This window comes from Capricornis sumatraensis, chromosome 2, assembly GCF_032405125.1.
Source record: "Capricornis sumatraensis isolate serow.1 chromosome 2, serow.2, whole genome shotgun sequence".
NCBI classification, from domain to species: Eukaryota; Metazoa; Chordata; class Mammalia; order Artiodactyla; family Bovidae; genus Capricornis; species Capricornis sumatraensis.
In genome coordinates this window covers 65,579,778-65,604,061 of record NC_091070.1, presented here as the reverse complement: position 1 = coordinate 65,604,061, position 24,284 = coordinate 65,579,778, and the positions used below count along the sequence as shown (strand labels likewise).

Here is a 24,284-nt window from a genome sequence, read left to right as displayed (position 1 = left end):
GTCATCCCAGGGTGAGGAAAGTGTTTTCTCTAGAACTGTACTCATAGGACTTTCTGTTGATTCCAGCCAGTCTTTGTTTTCCGTGTCTCTGAACTCCTACAGTATTAAATGTCTACACTTGATTTAATACTTCATCTATGTTATCCGTGGTTTTTACCATGTGTTCAGTTTGTATCTCTATTAGAAAGTAAGTTCCTTGAGGTTGGGAACCTTGTCATATACTCCTCCCTCCCTCCCTCCTTCCGTCTTTAAAATAGAATTTACTGTGGCTCTGATTATACACATGTGAGATGTGCCTGGCCAGGCCAGCCTGGCTCACATGGCTTGTATAATACATACATCTCTGGGGCCTGCTCTCTGTAACTGGAAAGTGCCCACCCCAGGGATTCAGTCCAGCTTCATGAGGTCCTTGGCTACCTTTTTCTCAGTGTGGTTGGCCTCCACCTCCTGCTGATACTCCTTGTGATTCTTCTAGGCTAGCTCAGTCTTCGCCTATTGGCTCTCAGTCTCCAGGTCCTCCCAGTTGTCATCAATACCAAGAGTCTGGTCTTGGCTGGGCACCAGCTCTTGATGTGCTGACAGGGCGGCAAAGGGATCACCTTTGTCTCTAAGCTCTGGTCCACCCCAGTTATATTCACTGGCCAACTGTGCATCCTCAGGGATAGCTCTGGGAGATGTGCTCCTGCCAACTTTGCTCCCATGAACCCTCAGCTTCCCAACTGTTCCAGTCTGACTCTGGGGATTTGTGGCTGGACTGTTGCTCTGCCCAGCCCAGGTGTCTTGGCCCTTCGTACTGTAGCAGTCTTGCATGGTTGACACACATTTGACCTTCTACTTGAAGCCACCCCAGGCTTCGTCCTCCCATCACTGCTGGCCTCTTCTGTATCCTTGCCCTCCTCTTTTGTGTCTCCCAGTGGCCTGAGGTCGTGGGTATGGCAGGCATGGGGTGGTCTTGGCTAAGCCATGGGGTGTGCCTAGATCAGCACAGAAGTGAGCGACGTGACCCCTGTCATGGCCCAGCCTGCCCAGCTGTCTACATGAGAAATCCACTTTGGCCAGCTGTGTGGGGTTCTCTGACACAGACTCCAGTTTGGACAGGAGCTTTGAATGGCCTTGAAGGCCTCATCCTGCGTGAATTTCTCAGAATCCACAGTGAGGCTGCAGAGCACAGGCAGGGAGGATCTTGTGGGCTTAATTTTTCATCGAGTGAAAGTTATGGGTGGCAGTGAAGCCCAAAACACCTGTGGCCTGAGATGGTGCAAATAGGTCCTTAGTGGCCACCTAGAGGCAGAGGTGAGGCCCCTGTGTCTTGTGCTGGTATTGAAGTAGGAGCTGATTTTGCCCAGGCAGATGGTGTTGCAGCTGATGGGGCCTTGTTTGTCCTTGGCCTGCAGCTGCCCAAAGAGCTTCATCAGCTCCACAGTGAGGTTGTCCTTCCTTGTTGAGCTCTGGGGCCAGGAGCAGCGTGGACTTGACCATCTGCTCCCAGGGATTATGGAGAGCCTATTCCTACAAGGTTGCCATGTAGAAGTATCATAACCAGGGAGAAGCAAATGTGCTGTGTCTTATTTCAGGGACTGTTCCTTTCGTTGAAAATTTATTTTATTTTGTTGTGTGCAGACTTTCTCGAGTTGCAGCGAGCAGGGGCTACTCTTTGTTGTGGTGTGATTGCAGTGGCTTCATTGCCCCATCGGCTGCACTGCCACCATTGGCTTCTCATTGCAGTGGCTTCTCTTGTTGCAGAGCTCAGGCTCTAGGTACGCGGGCTTCAGTAGTTGCAGCTCACAGGCTTAGTTACTCTGTGGCATGTGGAATCTTCCTGGGCCAGAGATCAAACCTGTGTCCCCTGCATTGGCAGGTGGATTCTCATCCACTGTACCACCAGGGAAGTGCTTCACTAAAAGTGGCTTATCAAATGTATAATTAAATGCAATTTAGCTTTTATGAGATTTTTTACATTCACTTTTTAAAAAAAAGTTCTTCATCAGAGAGTTCCCTGGTGGTCTAGTGGTTAGGAGTTCAGGCTTTCACTGCCATGGCCTGGGTTCAGTCACTGGTAGGGGGGCTGAGATCCTGCAAGCTGTGTGGTGTGACCAAAAAAGAGTGTTACAGACAGGGTTGCTGATAAAAATTTTAGTGCATAAAACCTTTTCTAAATTGCAGGTTGTTTCTCTAAGAGCAATACTTAAGATACATCTTTCTGAGGCAGAGGCTATGAACATTTAAAAGCTATTGATTATAAAAGCTACACATGTTCATTTTAGAACATACGAAGAATACAGAAATATTATATAGATGATAATTAAAGTCAGCTGTAATCTTGCAATGCTGTGATAACCAGTGCTTTAACATTTTGGTGAATTCCTTTCTAGAGATATCTGTTTATCTATCTGTACATTTTATGCATTTAAAAAACCAATTGGAGTGGGTAGTGGGTCTTTTCCAAAGAGATTATACTGTTTTATAAATATTTCCATGAGCAACGTATGCTAATTCTCTGCACACTTGACAGGATTAGGGATGCATTCATTCATCATTCACTGACTAAATGAATGCTTGTTAGAGTGAAACTCTCAGGGGATCACATAGAGGCCAGGACTGAGAGACTAACACTTTCATTTCAATTTATCTCCATACCTACAGTTAATCTCCTATCATTTTTTTTCTTGAATTTAATTAGGTTTTTGACCCATTAGTCCTCTAGAATTATACCTTTTGACCATCTGTCTCCACATTGTTAGTCTAGTGGTCATTCCTCATTTCACATGATCTGTCAGCAGCTTTACCACAGTTGATTACTTCCCTGTTCTTGAAACCATTTTTCCATTTGCTTCCAGGACACACATTTTCCTAGTTCTCTTCTTATATCGGGGTCTCTCCTCCTCAGTGTTTCCTAGTTCCTCCTAATCTTCCTACCTCTCAGTGTTAGAATGCCCCAGGGCTCATATCTTGGTCATTCCCTTAAAAAAAAAATCTTTGTGGGAGTTCCATGGTGGTTTTAGGATTCCAGGCTTTTATTGCCACAGCCTGGATTCAGTCAGGAAACTGAATACTGTAAGCCGTGTGGCACAGCCAAAAAACCCAACTTTATTTCCTTGTCTCATTTAGTCTCTTATTCTGCTGCTGCTGCTGCTAAGTCGCTTCAGTCATGTCCGTCTCTGTACGACCCCATAGACGGCAGCCCACCAGGCTCCTCCATCCATGGGATTTTCCAGGCAAGAGTACTGGAGTGGGGTGCCATCGCCTTCTCGGAGTCTCTTACACTGATGACTTCCAAATTTATACCTCTAGCTTTTGCCTTTTATCTGAAATATACACTCATATTCAGTTGTCTACCCAACTGTTAGATATCTAACAGGATTTCAAACTTGACCTGCCGAAAACTGAGCCTTGATCTCCTACTGCTCCTAAATCTCCAACTCCCGTGTCTGCTCTAACCTTCCTCCCAGGAGTGAGCAGTTGTATAGTGGTTATGTTGTGGTTGTCTTGCCTTGGCTTCCTTAATTGCCTATGTGATTAGCTATAGAAGTGGCTCAGAATCAGACAACAGTTAGGCCTTGGGTTTTGGCATACTCAGCAAAGATGACTGGAGATACTTAGGGACATTGGTGGACATTAAGAATCCTCTTCCCCCATTAAACTCTCTGACTTCATTTTCTATTATTGTTCCTCTATATCCCTTCTCTTTAGTCCTAATGTCTCCTTGCTTTCCCTTTATTCCCCAAACTCCCCGGGAAAGCTCCCATCTGAGGACCTTCTCCTTTTGCCCTCAATCTTTCCTAGCATCAGGGTCTTTTCCAATGAATCGGCTCTTCGCATCAGGGGCCAAAATATTGAAGCTTCAGCATCAGTCCTTCTAATGGAATATTCAGGGTTGATTCCTTTAGGATTCACCTGTTTGATCTCCTTGCAGTCCAAGGGACTCTCAGTAGTTTTCTCCAGCATCACAATTCAAAAGCATCAATTATTAGGTGCTCAGCCTTCTTTATGATCCAGCTCACGTCTGTACATGACTACTGGAAAAACCATAGCTTTCTCTGGTGGCTCAATTGGTAAAGAATCCACCCGCAATGTGGGAGACCTGGGTTTGATCCCTGGGTTGGGAAGATCCCCTGGAGAAGGGAAAGGCTACCCACTCCACTATTCTTGCCTGGAGAATTCCATGGATTTAAAAAATCTACAGTTAATGTAGATGAGAACTCTGCTGATTGTCAAATAATGTTATCAAACTGGGGAAAAAAACAACAATAATAAAAGCTGATAGTCTTAGAACATGTATAGAAATGTATCTAGAATGGTAATTCTTAATTTGGGGAGGCTCAAGGACAATTTTAAATCTTATGAAAGGTAGATGGATTGCCTCATTATTGAAAAAAATAATAGGTCTGAATTGAAATTCCTGAATTGCCAGTAATGTTGAACATTTTCAGTGGTTTTATGTAATAGTTCACTTTCTTCTTTAGTAAATTTCCTGATTCTTCCATATATCTATCTATATATTTATAGGTATCCTTATAATTAATAGTTGTATGTGTGTATTTTATCTATTTTCTATGTTGTCTTAATCTATAGAACTTTAAATTTTTTATGCAGTCAATCCTATATTTTCATTATAATTTGTTTGTTTTTAAGCTTAAAAAATTATCCCACTTTCCTCTTTTCCTCCTTCCTACCCAGAGATTAGATATCACTTTTGTTTTGTTCTCAGTTCAGTCCAGTCTCTCAGTCGTGTCCGACTCTTTGTGACCCCATGAATCGCAGCACGCCAGGCCTCCCTGTCCATCACCAACTCCCAGAGTTCACTCAAACTCATGTCCATAGAGTCGGTGATGCCATCCAGCCATCTCATCCTCTGTCGTCCCTTTCTCCACCTGCCCCCAATCCCTCCCAGCATCAGATTCCAATGAGTCAGCTCTTTGCATGAAGTTTCAGCTTTAGCATAGTCCTTCCAATGAACACCCAGGACTGATCTCCTTTAGAATGGACTGGTTGGATCTCCTTACAGTCCAAAGGACTCTCAAGAGTCTTCTCCAACACCACAGTTCAAAAGCATCAATTCTTTGGCGCTCAACTTTCTTCACAGTCCAACTCTCACGTCCATACCATGACCACTGGAAAAACCATAACCTTGACTAGACGGATCTTTGTTGGCAAAGTAGTATCTCTGCTTTTGATATGCTATTTGGTTGGTCATAACTTTCCTTCCAAGGAGTAAGCGTCTTTTAATTTCATGGGTGCAGTCACCATCTGCAGTGCTTTTGGAGTCCAAAAAAATAAAGTCTGACCCTGTTGCCACTGTTTCCCCATCTATTTCCCATGAAGTTATGGGACCAGATGCCATGATCTTCGTTTTCTGAAAGTTGAGCTTTAAGCCAACTTTTTCTCTCTCCTCTTTCACTTTCATCAAGAGGCTTTTTAGTTCCTCTTCACTTTTTGCCATAGGGTGGTGTCATCTGCATATCTGAAGTTATTGATATTTCTCCCGGCAATATTGATTCCAGCTTGTGTTTCTTCCATTCCAGCGTTTTTCATGATGTACTCTGCATAGAAGTTAAATAAGCAGGGTGACAGTATATAGTTATGGTTCCTATTTGGAACCAGTCTGTTGTTCCATGTCCAGTTCTAACTGTTGGTTCCTGTCCTTCATATAGGTTTCTCAAGAGGCAGGCCAGGTGGTCTGGTATTCCCATCTCTTTCAGAATTTTCCACAGTTTATTGTGATCCACACAGTCAAAGGCTTTGGCATAGTCAATAAAGCAGAAATAGATGTTTTTCTGGAACTCTCTTGCTTTTTTGATGATCCACCGTATGTTGGCAATTTGATCTCTGGTTCCTCTGCCTTTTCTAAAACCAGCTTGAACATCAGGAAGTTCACCGTTCACGTATTGCTGAAGCCTAGCTTGGAGAATTTTGAGCATTACTTTACTAGCATGTGAGATGAGTGCAATTGTGCGGTAGTTGGAGCATTCTTTGGCATTGCCTCTCTTTGGGATTGGAATGAAGACTGACCTTTTCCAGTCCTGTGGCCACTGCTGAGTTTTCCAAATTTGCTGGCATATTGAGTGCAGCCCGTTCACAGCATCATCTTTCAGGAGTTGAAATAGCTCAACTGGAATTCCATCACCTCCACTAGCTTTGTTCTTAGTGATGCTTTCTAAGGCCCGCTTGGCTTCACATTCCAGGATGTCTGGCTCTAGGTGAGTGATCACACCACCGTGATTATCTGGGTCGTGAAGATCTTTTTTGTACAGTTCTTCTGTGTATTCTTGCCACCTCTTCTTAATATCTTCTGCTTCTGTTAGGTCCAGACCATTTCTGTCCTTTATCAAGCCCGTCTTTGCATGAAATATTCCCTTGGTATCTCTAATTTTCTTAAAGAGATCTCTAGTCTTTCCCATTCTGTTGTTTTCCTCTATTTCTTTGCATTGATCGCTGAAGAAGGCTTTCTTATCTCTTCTTGCTATTCTTTGGAACTCTGCATTCAGATGCTTATATCTTTCCTTTTCTCCTTTGCTTTTCGCTTCTCTTCTTTTCACAGCTATTTGTAAGGCCTCCTCAGACAGCCATTTTCCTGTTTTGTGTTTCTTTTCCATGGGGATGGTCTTGATCCTTGTTTCCTGTACAATGTCACGAACCTCCGTCCTTAGTTCATCAGGCACTCTTTATCTATCAGATCTTGTCCCTTAAATCTATTTCTCACTTCCACTGTATAATCATAAGGGATTTGATTTAGGTCATACCTGAATGGTCTAGTGGTTTTCCCTACTTTCTTCAATTTAAGTCTGAATTTGGCAATAAGGAGTTCATGATCTGAGCCACAGTCAGCTCCTGGTCTTGTTTTTGCTGACTGTATAGAGCTTCTCCATCTTTGGCTGCAAAGAATATAATCAATCTGATTTTGGTGTTGACTATCTGGTGATGTCCATGTGTAGAGTCTTCTCTGTGTTGCTGGAAGAGGGTTTTTGCTATGACCAGTGTGTTCTCTTGGCAAAACTCTATTAGCCTTTGCCCTGCTTCATTCCGTATTCCAAGGCCAAGTTTGCCTGTTACCCCAGGTGTTTCTTGACTTCCTACTTTTGCATTCCAGTCCCCTATAATGAAAAGGACATCTTTTTTAGGTGTTAGTTCTAAAAGGTCTTATAGATCTTCATAGAACTGTTCAACTTCAGCTTCTTCAGCGTTACTGGTTGGGGCATAGACTTGGACTACTGTGATATTGAATGGTTTGCCTTGGAAACGAACAGAGATCATTCTGTCGTTTTTGAGATTGCATCCAAATACTGCATTTTGGACTGTTTTGTTGACCATGATGGCTACTCCATTTCTTTTGAGGGATTCCTGCCCGCAGTAGTAGATATAATGGTCATCTGAGTTAAATTCACCCATTCCAATCCATTTTAGTTCACCGATTCCTAGAATGTCGACGTTCACTCTTGCCACCTCCTGTTTGACCACTTCCAATTTGCCTTGATTCATGGACCTAACATTCCAGGTTCCTATGCAATATTGCTCTTTACAGCATTGGACCTTGCTTCCATCACCAGTCACATCCACAACTGGGTATTGTTTTTGCTTTGGCTCCATCTCGTCATTCTTTCTGGAGTTATTTCTCCTCTGATCTCCAGTAGCATGTTGGGCACCTACTGACCTGGGGTGTTCCTCTTTCAGTATCCTATCATTTTGCCTTTTCATACTGTTCATGGGGTTCTCAGGGCAAGAATACTGAAGTGGTTTGCCATTCCCTTCTCCAGTGGACCGCGTTCTGTCAGACCTCTCCACCATGACCTGCCCGTCTTGGGTGGCCCCACATGGCATGGCTTAGTTTCATTGAGTTAGACAAGGCTGTGGTCCATGTGATCAGATTGACTAGTTTTCTGTGATTATGGTTTCAGTGTGTCTGCCCTCTGATGACCTCTCGCAACACCTACCGTCTTACTTGGGTTTCTCTTACCTTGGGCGTTGGGTATCTCTTCACGGCTGCTCCAGCAAAGCGCAGCCGCTGCCCCTTACCTTGGATGAGGGGTATCTCTTCACGGCTGCCCCTCCTGACCTTGAACGTGGGGTTGCTCCTCTTGGCCGCCACCCCTGACCTCGGGTGTTGCTCCTCTCAGCCGCCACAGAACGAGAGTGTGTAGAGACGATAGAATTTAGGAAATCATAGGCATATGGTTCGTTCCTTAGGGGTTGGGAATGGAAGAGACCTCACAAAGTGTGTTTAGCTGAAGAGATGAAAGGAGAAGGGGAACGCTGCAGAGGATCAACATGGAGGTAGTTTGCAAAAGATGAGAATTAAGTAAAGGAGACCTAGAAGGAAGTCAGTGGTAGAAAAATAAGGAGAGGGGGACACAGTAGAGCCCAGGGGTAAAGCAAGTTTTAGGAAGGGTTAAGTGGTCAGTGGTGTCAAATACCTTAGGTTAAAGGCCCAAAACTGAAGGATAAGAACTGAAGAGTGGTTATTGAGTTTGGTTACTAGAAATTCATTGGTGACCTTTAATAAGAAACGTTTTAGTGGAGTGATGAAAGTGTAGTGCAGGTGCCTTCAGTTGTAGACTCTAAATGTTTATCAGTGAAAGGATGGAGGGAAGGTGGGTCACAGCTTGTGGGACAAATAGAGTTGAGAGAAAAAAGATTCTTTTTTTTAAGAAGGGAAGACTTGAACATATTTATAGAATGAGGAGATGGAGTTAGAGGAAAGACAGATATTGTGGGTGAGAAAAAGGAGTTAACTGAAGATTCTACAGGAGGTTGGGGGTTTTAGTCTTAAGAGTTTCATTGGGGATTAGTTTTAAAAAGAAAAAATACATTTTCCTTTATGATGGATAGGAAGGAGATAAGAATGGTTGAGGACAAAGGAATAGGAGAGAGGAGAAAATTTGTAGGCGATGGTGCCTGATCGTTGCTTTTAGCTATGGGATTTATAATGAGAACAACTTAGTTTTTTCATGATGTAAAAGAGCATAAATGCTTACCTTGCCTGTTTCATAGACTTGGTGTGAGTTAAAAATGAAATGAGTATATGTTAAAATGCTTTAGAAACTTAAAATGCTCTCGAAATCTGTAGCCTGTTGTTAGTAGTCAAGTGTTGGAGAAAGCCATTTGCTTTGTATGGACTATATAGTTTACTGTATCAAAATACTCCAGATAGCAAGACGGTATGGAGGATTCTGGTGTGTTTGGACCATAGTGTTTGGTCCCTGTGTCTTTATCTTGTAAAGAAACCTTTCCAAATATAAATCAGGCATGCATTTTATTAAGTACTGCTGCTGACATTAGCACCTGAAATCATTTAAAATGCTGACAGTGGGAATAATTAAGGGAAAATGTGTGGGAAGAAATCTGCTTAGAAGCAAAGTGAATTTTCTGTAGTTTAAGTTTGGCTTGAGATGGCAGTAATTCTACATTCTCGTGAGTATCTTCAGCTAGTTCACTTCTCATAACTTCTGAAAAACTAAACTTCAAGTTTATTTATGAATTTTTAATCATTTAGTGCTGCAGACTGATGAATGTTTAGCTGTTTTCTTTTCTGTGTGTCCTCATGACACATAGGCATAGTCCTTTTTAAAATCATGTATAGGGAGTTTATCATATGGTACTTAGTAAAAAAAATACAAAAAAAAAGGTTTGTATTGTGCTTTTCTTAGCACTCTAGATTCTTGTAGAATTTTCATTATTTTGCCCTTGCTTATCATCAGTCCTAGTTTTCTGTTTATGATTTCTGGTGTTGAAGACGACTGGAGAAAATCATGTAATTGAACTAATTGTTCCATTACTGATACATGCTGCTTAGTCTAATTTGGTCCTTGAGTTTTGGTTAATTACCATGAATGTTTCATGGGCTATTGACTCATACTCATTCTCTCTAGAGAAGCGCATGATGTTGTTTCATTTTGTACCCTTATGCATTTATTCAAATATATTTGAGTGTGTGCTGTGTGCTGGCCAGCATGTTAATGAGTAGAAAAATTCAGGAGGGAGACAGTAACAGTGTCAAATATAGTACATTGGCATATAAAAAAAATAAAGACAGGAAAGATACTCATTTGATGACTATGAAGTCATGGTGACCTTGAAAGCAGTTTCAGTAGGGGCTAAGGGTGGAATCCCCCTTACAGTTGGTGGAAGAGTAAATGGCAGGTGATCAAGGAGGCGAGGAAGAAGAGGACAGAGAGAGGCACAGGGGAAGGAGCAAGAGGTTGTGGACCTGGAGCTGTGGTGTTGTGGTCAGGTTCAGAGAATGGGGTACAAATCTGAAGTTGCTGCTGAGATATTTAAATGTCCAACCATAGGCTCTGGGTTGGGAGGAATCAAGATTTGAGGGACAAGAGGTTTCTGTAAAGTAAGTAAATTAAATAGAGTAAGTAAAGCCAGAGTAAGATTTTTGTGAGCTGTTGGAGTAATCGAGGGAGAGCAGTTTCAAGTAATGGTGTGATTCAGAGTATAGAGCTGAAGAATAATAGATGGTTAAAACAGAGTTGAGCTAAGAATCCTTGAAACTGAAGAGGTCTGTGTATTCTAATGGACATTAATCGGATGGGTAATCTTCATGGACACTGAAATCTCCCAAAATTGTAATAGGAAACTTAGTAGAGAAGATTACTTGGAACTGGGCTCCTACGTTTTCAGTGAAGGAGGAAGGTACGACTAAGGGATCAGAAGATGCTAGTGATGAGGAGAAGAAATATCTTGAATGTGGGGGCATGAAGGAGGGTGATCATGATCTGGAAGCTTCAGTAGAAAGGCAAGTGAATGGCAATCACTTTTGGCTCTGTGGAGATACAGATTATAGTGAAAAGAGAGAACTGTGAGAAAATCTTTATATTCCATTAATAGTTATCATAAAATATTGACTTTATTCCCTGTGCCATACCATATATCCTTGTAGTTTAATTATTTTATACATAGTAGTTTGTACCTCTTAATTCTCAACCCCTGGTTTATTCCTTTCCATAGATAAGCACTGGTTTCTGCTCTGTATCTATGAGACTTTTATTTTTTTGTTGTTGTTGTTATATTCACTAGTTTTATTTTTTAGATTCCACATATAAGTGATACAGTATTTGTCTTTCTGTGTCTGATTTACTTAGCATAATCCTCTCCAAGTCCATCAATATTGTTGTAAATGGCAAAGTTTCATTCTTTTTTTTATGGCTGAGTAGTTGTGTATGTGTGTGTGTGTGTATAACTTTTTCAGCATGCATGTATGTGTGTGTTTGTGTGAAGATATATCACATCTTCTTTATCTATTCATTCCATATTTTGGCAATTGTTAATAATGCTGCTGTGAACGTGGGGGTACGTGTTATCTTTTTGAGGTTTTTTTTGGATATATTCCCAGGAGTGGAATTGCTGGGTCATATGGAAGTTCTGTTTTTTTAAAACTTATTTGAGGAACTTCCACTATCAAGTCTGTGTGTGTGTGCGTGTGTAGTTGCTCAGTCATGTACGATTCTGTGATCCCATGGACTGTATCCCGCCAGGTTCCTCTGTCCATGTGTTTTCCCAAGCAAGAATACCAGAGTGGCTTGCCATTTCCTTCTCCAGGGGATCTTCCCGACCCAGGGATTGAACCCACATCTCTTGTGTCTCCTAATTGCAAGCAGATTCTTTACCACTGCACCACCTGGGAAGCCCTTATCGAGACTGTAGGAAAAGCTAATTTACAAGACTATTCACTGTTCAATAATAGTTGTTTAGGGCAGTTCTTCTCATTCACAAAAATTTTAGCTCAGAAAATTACAGTAAAATTTTACCACTGCTAAGCCTACTATTTAGTGGTAGGGCAAATCAGGATATTCATCTTCTATTTCTGACAAAAATTCATGAAATCAAGGATAGTAAAGTCCATGAGAGGGAAGTTAATCACTGACACTACTAGTTGAATAAAATAAGATAGATTCAGTTATTTTCTGCAAAGTACCTTCTGATGAATAATACAGTGAATAACTGTAGGCTTTAAACTTTCTAAATTTTCATAAACTTTGTAAATTTGTCCAATTAAGCCCTTTTCTGCCCATGTGTATTTTTACCCATCGGTTGTAATGCATCCTAGCAGATTCTACTTCAGGTTGCATTAAATTAGTGTTTGGGAAGTTTCTTTGAAAATATTCTTGCCTATGTGCAGATTATTCATACAGGCTAATTTTCTGACTCATCAAGAGCCAAGGAAAGCACTCAAAATCATTTGCCTTGATATTGTATGGTTGTATTTTAATTAATGAATGAAATAGTTTTTTGTTGATGTTGAAAACAAATGGCTTCAGCTCCTTGAACTACTATTTTTGCCAAAAGGTTTATAATCTCAAATTTATTTTCTCTAGACACATTTCTTTGACTGCTGTAGTTATAAGTTGATTTAATTAACTCACCATTGAAATGGCTTTCCTTGTGGCTAACAAATGAGCCACTCACAAGCTTATTTTGGTTCCATCCTCATTTTTATTTTTGTGAAGAAATTCAGCTGTGAAGAGATTCTCTTTTTAAGTTTTCTAATTTTTCTGATTGTGTTTTCCCATGAGTTGGAAATACTGTGATGATTGCTTATTCTGGTACTGTTGATGTATTTTGTATTCTTTCAGCACAGCTGTAGTATCTACAAAATTATCTACACTTCATTGTATCTTAAAAGTATGATATTTGAAGCTCAGTTTTATCTTCTTGTTTTGACTTAGGATATGCACTGGGCACAACACAGAGGGGTAAATGTAGTGCCTGAAAAGCTGTCGTCATTATTGTGTTATTGTAATTTGTGGTGCCCTGAGCAGCATTGCAAAACCGTTAGATTGCCTTATGTGATCTCTTAGAAACGCTGGAGTCTTGCATGCTGTCTTAGGGTTTTGCATACTGTCTTGCAGTGTTCCTTCATGAACTTCTTAAAAGTCTGTGGTCTTCTAATTAAGAAGTTGAGATCCAAGATGTTCCTGAGCTATGTTTTATTCGACATGTCCAAAATCGATGCTGTTGTCATTGCCTCTATCCCACTTTATTCTTATCCCTTTCACATATGCCTCCAAATCCAATCATCTGTCTCTTGTTTATTAATCCATTGATTCTGCAAATATGTGAATGCCTGATTTATATTTAGCATGAGGCCTAAGTATATAATGATATACAAAGCAAACACAGTTACTCTGTTCTCTTAAAGGTTATTCAGTAGTATAGCGATTTAAAAGTGTGAACTTTGGGTTCAAATTTTGACTCCTTACTCCTTTATGACCTAGAGCAAATTACTTAACCTTTCTGTACCTCAGTTTCATCTTTGAAGTTGAGAGAATTCCTGCATCATTGGTTATTGGAATGCTCAATAAATGTTAGCTTTTATTATTTGTGGAGGAAATAGACATTATAGGATCACAAGTAAGTGATCACACATATTGATAAGTGTTATGAAGTAACAGAGCAGGATATTTTGAGAGAATTTAGAGTTGGCAGTAGGGATAGCATTGAGATAGTGGCATTTACACAGACTTGAAAGATGAATAAATGTTGACTGAGGGTTTGTGAGGACTAGAAGCATTTCAGGCAAAAAGAAAAGGTGATGCAAAGGCCTTGGAAAGGGTTTGGAGCATTTGATGAACAGAAGGTTGTGTGTCTGGAGTATGGTACATTATGGGGAGATTGATGTGAATGCAAAGATCTGTAGGTCATACTAAGGAGTTTGGATTTTATTCTGAGTGAAATGAAAAGCTAATGGAAGATCATAAATGGCAGAGTTGGCATGAACTGATTTATGTTCAGAAAGTGCCGCTTGCTGCTGTGTGGAGAATAGACTAGGGAGGAGCTAGAATGAGCGCCTAGAGATCAGTCTGTCAAAAAAAAGAAAAAAGCCATTGCAGTGGCTCAGGGAAGAACTGTTGTTATTTAGGACTAGGGTGGCAGTAGCGGAGATGGGATGAAATATGTGGATTTAAAGTGGTTTAGATTGAGTGCCTCTCACAACTAGGCTTCCCAGTAGCTCAGACGGTAGGAGCCTCCACTTCAATGCAGGAGACCTGAGTTCAGTCCCTGGGTTGGGAAGATCCCCTGGAGAAGGAAATCGCAACTCACTCCAGTAATCTTGCCTGGAGAATTCCATGGACAGAGGAGCCTGGCTGGCTACAGTCCATGGGGTGTCAAAGAGTTGGACATGACTGGCTGACTAACACACACTCAAAAGTGCTAAACAGAGGGTACAATGTTGAGGTTAAAAAGGATACAATTTCTAATTTAGTCAGTTTGTGGTGGTGGTGGGATAGGGGAAGAAATAAGACAATGAAATAATTGTACAATTAAATATAAAAATCAGAACTGTGGTAAGTTGTAGTAAGGGCAGTTACGTGGTGCTTTTTGAGATCATATCATGGTCAGTAAGTCAGGGATGTTGAAACAACAGGAAAATTTGGTGATTGGCTAGAACTTTGGGCAGGTAAGGAAGAGGGCAGGTGTCAAGAATTGAGTTTCTGATGTGAGCAAGTATGTAGGTGTATATGGAGAGAAGTCTGATTAGCTTCTAGTCTTACCATCTTCCACATGGTCTTAACCAGTGGCCAGAAGTAGTTTTCTTAAAACATGTGAATACATGAGTATTTCATATATCTTCTTTAATCCCTTGAATGACTTTTTTTTTTTTTTTTAGGTTCTCAGTTTCTTTAATAGGTCATTTTAACATGGAATAGCAACGGCCAGAATCTCACATTGCTCATTTTTGTATCCTCTTTCTTATAAGATGAATTTCCACCTCTTATTTGCTAGGTAATATAAAATATGGCCCCTTTGCCTTTTCTAGACCTATAATTATGCTTCTCCGTAGATCACAGACTTTTTAAATTGTAGCCATATTATAGTACTTGTGCCCCCTTAAAATGTGTTCCCTCTTCTCTCTTTACACAGGCTGCTTTTTGTCTGAAGTGCTATTCTTCTGTACCCACTATGCCTGCTGCTCTTTCATACCTTGTTAATTTCTAGTCATTCTTCACTTTCTCTGGGAGTTCTTTTCTAACCTCCTTCGTCTGATTTTGTTTTTCCGTCGCTCAGTCATGTCCGACTCTTTGCAACCCCATGGACTGCAGCATGCCAGGTTTCCCTGCTTTAACTATCTCCCTGAGTTTGCTCAAACTCAGTGTCCATTGAGTCGATGATGTCATCCAGCCATCTCATCCTCTGTCGGCCCCTTCTCTCCTGCCCTCAACCTTTCCCAGTATTAAGGACTTTTCCAATAAGTAAGCTCTTCGCATCAGATGGCCAAAGTATTGGAGTTTCAGCTTCAACATCAGTCCTTCCAATGAACACCCAGGACTGATTTCCTTTAGGATTGACTGGTTTGATCTCCTTGCAGTCCAGGGAACTCTCAAGGGTCTTCTCCAGCACCACAATTTGAAGGCATAATTCTTCTGCACTCAGCCTTCTTTACTCTCTAACTCTCACATCCATACATGACTACTGGAAAAAGCATAGCTTTGATTTAGTCTGATTTAGCTGTCTTTCATTTGTGCTTCTATTTTCTCCCTGGACAGAAAGCCATAAAACAATAGCTTTATTTTTTGCTGTCATTATTGATTATCTGATAATTGATTGCAAGCTCTTAAGAGCAGAAATCACGTCTTGTTTTTGTGATCTGTATGTGGTGAATGCACAAAAAATGTTTGACTGGAGGAGTTAATGAATTCTATTTTATGTCAGGTACATTTGCACAAGCTATTTTCTAATTAGGATACCTTTCCTCCTTTGCTTTGTCAACTTCTAGACATCCTTTATTTAACACTAAGTCTTCCGTGATACTTCAGTGACAGTTTCTTCATTCCCTGTGCTTCTCTAGTTTTTCTTTTGTACACCTCTGATAAATGTTTGACAGTACAGAGTAGGGATCTAAATGTTTGAATGAGTGAATCATGAGCATTGTGGAGTTACAGACTGGATAAATATTTCCCCAGTGTCCAGTCCATTTCTCAGGGTAGGTTATGTCTACATGGTACTAATTGTAGTTGTTTGTTGCATTGATCTTTACTTCATTATTATACAAAGACATCCCTATCTCCAAATTTTGAATAGTTTATTGTAGTTCTCTTTACTGACTATATAGCTACTGCCTTAATTGTTTTTCTTTTCTTTCCCATTAATTTTATTTTTCCTTCAGGAACCAGCTCAAAAGTCCTCTCTTCTTTGTAACCTGTTAGAATTCCTAGACTGTGTGCATTCCTGTGGTGTTCCTAGAAGGATTTTTCCAAACTGCCAACAATAACTTTGCAATATTATTATCCTGTCTTTTCATCTAGAACTCAAGGGGACTTATTTTTATTCATTCTTCTATCCCTGGTTCAGTGCCTTGCACATAGTTGGTGCTTAACACATATTTCTTAACCGATTATATTCTTATTTAGAGAATGTTGGTTGGAAATAATCCTGGGATGAAAAATATCAGCTCTGTGTAATCTCTACAATCTATATATAGATAATTTGGATAATATACTGTATTCAGCTTGCTTGAATAATCTTTGTATTCTGTATTTCAATACATCCTTTTCCTTTCATTTAATAGGTATTCCCTGCCCTCCAGTGGTTAGATCATAGCTAACATTTTTAGTAAGGGTAAAGATTATACAATCCTTTTTCAATGTTTGTTTTAAAGTTATATTTAAAATCTCAGGTTTACTTCTCAGATAAACAAGTTTCTTTTTTAACCCCACTGTTTTTCCCTTGGATCATCGAAAAAGCAAGAGAGTTCCAGAAAAACATCTATTTCTGCTTTATTGACTATGCCAAAGCCTTTTGACTGTGTGGATCACAATAAACTGTGGAAAATTCTGAAAGAGATTGGAATACCACACTACCTGACTTGCCTCTTGAGAAATCTGTATGCAGGTCAGCAAGCAACAGTTAGAACTGGACATGGAACAACAGACTGGTTTCAAATAGGAAAGGAGTACATCAAGGCTGTATATTGTCACCCTGCTTATTTAACTTCTATGCAGAGTACATCATGAGAAACGCTGGGCTGGATGAAGCACAGGCTGGAATCAAGATTGCTGGGAGAAACATCAATAACTTCAGATATGCAGATGACACCACCTTTATGGCAGAAAGTGAAGAACTAAAGATCCTCTTGATGAAAGTAAAAGAGGAGAGTGAAAGAGTTGGCTTAAAGCTCAACATGCAGAAAACTAAGATCATGGCATCTAGTTCCATCACTTCATGGCAGATATTTGGGGAAACAGTGTCTGACTTTATTTTTTTTGGCTCCCAAATCATTGCAGACGGTGACTGCAGCCATGAAATTAAAAGACACTTACTCCTTGGAAGGAAAGTTATGATCAACTAGACAGCATATTAAAAAGCAGAGACATTACTTTGCTGACAAAGGTCTGTCTAGTTAAAGCTGTGGTTTTTCCAGTAGTCATGGATGTGAGAGTTGGACTATAAAGAAAGCTGAGCGCTGAAGAATTGATGCTTTTGAACTGTGGTGTTGGAGAAGACTCTTGAGAGTCCCTTGGACTGCAAGGAGATCCAGCCAGTCCATCCTAAAGGAGATCAGTCCTGGGTGTTCATTGGAAAGACTAATGTTGAAGCTGAAACTCCAATTCTTTGGCCACTGATGTGAAGAACTGACTCATTTGAAAAGACCCTGATGCTGGGAAAGATTGAGGGGAGGAGAAGGGGACAACAGAGGATGAGATGGTTGGATGGCCTTACCGACTCAATGGACATGGGTTTGGGTGGACTCCGGGAGTTGGGGATGGACAGGGAGGCCTGGCATGCAGCGGTCCGTGTGGTCGCAGAGAGTCGGACTTGACTGAGCGACTGAACTGTTTTTCCCTTATGTCTGATATGCTTGAAGGGTAGCTTGACCTATCTCTTCTTTTGTTTCCATGAGCCACTTATGTATCCCACAGTGTTTCTTAAGTATGCATTGATTGAGTGGGTGACTCACCCAATCTGACCTTGGTGCTTGGTTTCACTGCATTGTTCTCACATATTTCTATCAGGGGTGTAGGATCTTGCCACAGTGGTAAAGGTATCTTGTTTTCAGTAATACTCTCTGCCCCCCACTAACACATACACTCAGAGTAGCCTGCTAATCATGTGCCTGTCCTTTAGTCTGGATTGGGGTGTCTCTTGGCTCTAACATCCTCTTCCCTTCCACTGTTTCTGATGAGGAAAGGCTGACTCTTGACTTCTTGGCAAGGTGATTTATTACCCTGTCCCAGGCCTCTTTTATGTTATTTTTTTCCCAAGAAGACCAAATCTTAGCTATCCAGGGAGCTTGTTATATGGCTAGAAATCGCAGTGGCACCCCACTCCAGTACTCTTGCCTGGAAAATCCCATGGACACAGGAGCATGGTAGGCTGCAGTCCATGGGATTGCTAAGAGTTGGACACGACTGAGCAACTTCACTTTCACTTTTCACTTTCCCGCATTGGAGAAGGAAATGGCAACCCACTCCAGTGTTCTTGCCTGCAGAATCCCAGAGACGGGGGAGCCTGGTGGGCTGCCGTCTATGGGGTCACACAGAGTCGGACATGACTGAAGCGACTTAGCAGCAGCAGTAGTCTCGGAACCACTATGTTGATCACCACAGCTCAGTTCCATGAGGCAGTGGTGCCCTTCTTGCAAAGTAAGCATGATTTCTTTCACATGTATTTGCAGACAGATTTTCAGTGTATTTTTCTGTCATAGATTTCTTGGTTTTTGCTTGATTCCAGTCTTGCAGTTTACTGTCTCTCAGTCATCTTCTTTGGCCAATAGTTCTAGTTTTTGTTTTTATATGCTCCCATGTGTGTTTTAAATCCCTGTGCTGCTCTAGGCTATAAACTTTTTCCTGTTCTTCTTTTTATGCTTTCCGGGATAAGATGTTTCTTTTGAGGGCTTTAGTTTACTTTTCTTTTAGACCTATTCTGTTTTTGCTTTGTAATCCTTCTGAAACTAGCTTTCTGAACTTGATTTATTTTACTGATTTCTGACATCTCCCTCTTTAAATATTACTAAAAGAAATTCACTGTTATCCTTGTATCTTGAAGGTACTGATTTTTTTTTGGTGTATGCAGATGGCAGTCTCTGTTATGACTTGCTGCTTTTGTTACCAGATGGTAAGTTATGGAATCATAGAATTTCTCCCAATGCAAAGAATCTGTTTGCCTTTGTTGATTTCCTAGATAATAGTCAGTTAAAAGTCACGCATGAAAGGCTGTCAACAACTAGTTGGATTTTCCTTGAAAACTGTTCTTACCTCTTGAAGCATCTGCCCTGTCAACAATATTTATCCATTTCTCTCAGGAAAAATAAATTTAAGAGTCAGTGGTACTACAACTACAACTGTACACTTTTGGAAAATGTTGGCCAAAGTAGGATGTTTGTTTGTTACTATTAATGTGAATATGGTTTATAGTAGTATGATCCTATTTTCCAAATCCCAAATTTTTGCACAGTAATTCAATATTTGGTATTTAGACTTGCCTGGAAAACTGGGACCTATAGTTTCATGTTCATTTGTTCAACAAATAAGTGTCTGCTCTGTTCCAGGGATTGTGCTAGGCACTAGAATAAAGCAAACAGTCTAGTGGGCAAAACATTCATTAATGCATAATTTTAAAAATAATTACAGTTGTGGCAGATGTTGTAAGAAATACATGAAACTGTGAGAGCACAAAACAGGAAGACATCTGATACTGAGGGTTAAGGAAAGTTTCTAGAAGAAGTGACATTTAAATCTAGTCATGAAGGATAAGTAAGTTAGGTTTGAGGCATCTGAGAAGATCTTAGGCAAAGGGTAAGAAATATGATTGTGCAGGCTTAAGATATGGGGCAGCAAGAGGAAATGGTGTGTCCTCATGAACATTGATAACATTCTACCACATTTGTTTCTCTTTTCCATTCTTACTTTTATTAATAGATATTAACAGATATTTTCTAAAATATGCTTTTAATCATATTACTATACTGATTAAGAAAGTTATATTTTTTAAGAGTTGTTTTGATGTGGACCATTTTTTTAAAGTATTTATTGAATTTGTTACAATGCTGGTTCTACTTTGTTTTTGGTTTTGGCTGTGAGGCATGTGGGATCTTAGCTCCCTGACTGGGGATCGAACCTGCACCCCCTGCATTGGAAGGCATAGTCTTAACCAGTGAACCACCAGGGAAGTCCGATTAAGAAACTTTTAAAGTTATTCATTGGATAGATTATTAGAGCTGCTTCAGGGCAGCAGTCCTGCCACTTTTAAGTTATACATATTGAGCCAGTTGTACTTTATCTATATGAGTTGGTTTTAGTTGCAATAATAAATAGTAGGCAAAGATGGAGTTGTATATAAGTTGATATGATCCCTTTTTTTTTTTGCCTAGCACATGTTTTTAGTGAAACATGGCTAGTAAAAGTTGTCGTTGTTTTCCGTTAAAACACAAAAACAAGCCGGTTTTGTGACCTAGTCTGTATGCAGCTCATATTCTAAGAATGGTCTTTATTGTATTAAGATATTGTACTGTTCATGGGGTTCTCGAGGCAAGAATAGACCTTGGAAAAGACCTTGCTCCTGGGAAGGATTGAGGGCAGGAGAAGAAGAGGGGACGAGAGAGGATGAGATGGTTGGATGACATCACTGATTCAATGGACATGAGTTTGAGCAAACTCCGGGAGATGGTGAAGGATAAGGAGGCCTGGCGTGGTGCAGTCCATGGGGTTGCAAAGAGTTGGATGCGACTTAGCAACTGAACAACAACAACAACAAGAGAGTATAGACGGGATAGTAACCCAGGAGTTATGAGGCGTGGTGCTGGTCTCATCTGAAAAGTGTCATCATTTTCTCTTTTAGTCATTTGAGGGAGGCATGTCTTCAGTAGAAATTGAACTGGGAAGGTGGGATCTGAATAAACTGGATAAGGAGTATAGTTTGTCTTGCTGGTGGATTCTGTTTAAGTTGTGCCAACTCTTTGGAGTTCTAGTGCAGACATCTTAACAGTACATGAGGTGCCTGTCTTCTCTCCTCAGCATATACAAGGCACTCAAATATTTGTTGAGTAGGAAAAATGTTCATGTAAATTGATAGGGTTTATGTGTTTATAAAGAATCTTGGGTCAAAACTGTACTTTTTAGCCAGATTTAGCATGCATTCTGTATCCCTACCCCCCCTAATATTTAGTAAAATCTCTTTGAAAGCCCAGCAAAGGAAATCCAAGGGAAAGCTTTTGTCTCAGGCTGGATGAATAAAGTGAGTTTAGAGCTCATTTCTCTAACCGAAATGAAAGAATTCCAGTAGAAAGGAGCAGGATCTCCTGGCACTTGAAGCTCAGCCCCAGTGATTCAATCACTTGGTCCCAGTGATTTAAGTGGATTCAACTTAAGCAGAATCCACCAGCAAACCGATGTCATGTGGAAACTCCTAGAATATTCCAGAACTGGGCAGAGACGTACTCACTGAGTCCTCTTCAACTGAACCACTGAGGTCTGCCTGTGAAACTCACAAGCCTCAATTCTTGCAGTTAGTTTGGAATTTTAAAAAGTTGGATTATATAAGCCTTTTAAAGGAAGTCATTCGTATATATGCTAAGAATACACCCAAGGATCCCAGTCTGAGAAACACTGCATTTAACACTGAATGTAAACACAGAGGTTACTTGAAGAAGCCAAAACAAAAAAGTGGTTACTTGATACTAGCATATGATATGATATTGGGCTTCCCTCGTAGCTCATTTGCTAAAGAATCGGCCTGCAGTGCAGGAGACCTGGGTTTGATCCCTGAGTTGGGAAGATCCTTTGGAGAAGGAAATGGCAACCCACTCCAGTATTCTTGCCTGGAGAATCCCGTGGACAGAGGAGTCTGGCAGGCTATAGTCCATGGGGTTACAGAAGTCAGACATGACATAGTGACTAAAGAGAGAGAGAGAGTATGATAAATCAAAAATAGGCCACTAAAATGGTGTGGCAATGTTATTTTTAGGTTACATATAAAAACATTTTAATAAGTTCTCAGATTCTTGATAGTATATCTCTAGCTCTTTAACTGAAGTTGCTCAGTCGTGTCCGACTCTTTGCCATTCCATGGACTGTAGCCTACCAGGCTCCTCAGTCCATGGAATTTTCCAGGCAAGAGTACTGGAGTGGGTTGCCATTTCCTTCTCCAGGGAATCTTCCCAACCCAGGGATCGAACCCGGGTTTCCTGCACTGCAGGCAGACGCAGACGCTTTACCGTCTGAGCCACCAGCTAGCTCTTTATAGGTTAGGCAGATTCCACTCTGAAAAAATACAAGTTGATTACCTCTCCCACAGCAGATCCAGTGCTGAATCTTGAATTTTTTTAAGTGCCTGGCATTTCATAATGTTTTTTTGGTGTAGGGAGAGAGAAGCAAAAGAAAAACTCCCTTCTCCCTCACCACCAAGGTGTTCTCACAGATTCTCCAATGTTAACTTGTTCTTTTGGGGATGCATCTCTGGCTAGACATGGTTGTTAACCTGTCATCATTCATTTAGACTTTAGGATTAGATGCTTAAATAATAAGTCAACACAAATTTTATTTTTGCTTCAGAAAATGGAAATTTTATAAGAGGAAACCTTAGACTTTTGAGGTGGGAGATTCTGAAAAGGCAGCTTCCAGGAAAGAGGTTCTTGGGGTCAGGGAAGAGGAGGAAGGTGTGGAAAACTTACTTTTCAGTTTTGCCTAGGATCTTGCATATTATTCTTTTGTTGCACTGGTAATGCTGTGGTGGACAGTGCTTGAATGGGGGGCTTCAGAGCAAGCAACTTCAGAAGTCCGTCAACGTTAGCCTGCATGTTTTCCATTCCATACTGATTTCAGCAGTTTCTCCTCATGGTGTGGCGTATCCTCTCAGGAAGAGCAGAAGGAAGAGAAAGAAGACCCTTCCTAATATGCCTGGAGTCCAGCACAGATTAATGTCTTGTTGGATAAGCCTCTTCCTCTTGGCTCTTTTCTTGTAATCGCCTCTTTCTCCTTCACAGTGTTTTATATTAAGTCACCTAGCCGGTAATAGGTGCTCAGTATTTGCCAATTCTTCTGAGTGACAGGAAAGTGGAAACGTGGACCACAGTCTATGCTCTCTTACTTCCTACTTCTCTTTTGCTTCTTTTCTCCCACTTTAAACGACTGTCTTTTTAGTGGATGTTAGCAGAGAAGAAAGAATGGCTGGTAAGGGGTAGGGAAGAAGAAATTTTTGATATTTGGGAGAAATACCATACCATCAAGTTAATTCAGCAGTTGCTTGACACATCATACTTTTTTGTTTGTACCTCATAGCTTAAATATCTCGAACAAACAAAAATTAAAAACGCAGGATCGGGGCATTAACCTAGGATAATACTCTATCGTGCAGAATTCTCATTTTCACGTTTTACTGTTTTTATCGACATCTTTAAATCAGGTGAGCTAGTAGCAATTCTTCCCTTCTCACTTGGCACTGAGGTTTTCGGACTCCTCCCTACTTTACTAGTGGTCTTCGGTCGTGGATGTTGCTAATTGATCACCCGTCTCACAGGATCTTTTCTTCAAGGTTTCCCGACGTCGTGGCCCTCTCCAAGACCACAGCATACTGGGGAGGAAGATCTCAGATTCTTTTGACGGGCTAGTAAAGCCTCGGAGGCTGCGGAATCTCACGTGGGTGGGGCTGGGCGCAGCAGGGGCGGGGCCAGCGAAGAGCCCAAGGGAAAAGGTGGCAGGCACAGATGAGAAAGCCCGCGGGCAAAGGTTTCACAGTTTACACGAAGGCTTCGTGTGCGAGGCTGAGGGAATTGGGATGCCTCCCTCCTGCCTCGCCATTCTTGATTCTGGAAGCTTCAGTAGGCTTTTCTCGGTTGCTGGTACCCGGAAAGGCAGCCGCTTCAGCTCCAGGGGCGGGTCCCAAGGGTCTTGTCGCAGCTCCCGGGCCGTTTGGCCTCCTGGCGTTGGGGGAGGGGCGAGGGAGGTGCTGCTCGCGCCTCCTTTTGCGCTTGCGCGACGGGCTCCGAGCCGGTAGGAGCGCGTGCGCGATGACGTGTACGTCCTATGCGCGCGCAGGCTCTTCAGCTGGAGCGGACACACGGTGTGCGAACCGAACAGAATAACCCGCCCCCAGCGGGATGTGAAGGACTCCGGGTGAGGCCGGCCACGCCCCGCACGGTAACTCTCGGGCCCGGGTGGAGGGCGTCTCCTTAGTACTGGCCGGATTGGAGTTTTCCAAGAGTTTGAAGCTCTTGTGTATTTTTTACGGCGTGAGGAGCGTTCCACTGAGCGATCTTCGCACGCCCCGGCCAGGCCGGGCCTTGCGCGGGGCCGCCTTTGGCGCGCGCCTATGGTCTTCTGAGCGAGGCTGCGCATGTCACCTCGCGC

General features: G+C 41.4%; 1 pseudogene; it reads right to left on the bottom strand.

The window, feature by feature from the left end:
• Positions 1-387: 387 nt before the first annotated feature.
• LOC138096495 (N-terminal kinase-like protein) lies at positions 388-24,272 on the bottom strand (annotated as a pseudogene).
• Positions 24,273-24,284: the final 12 nt, after the last annotated feature.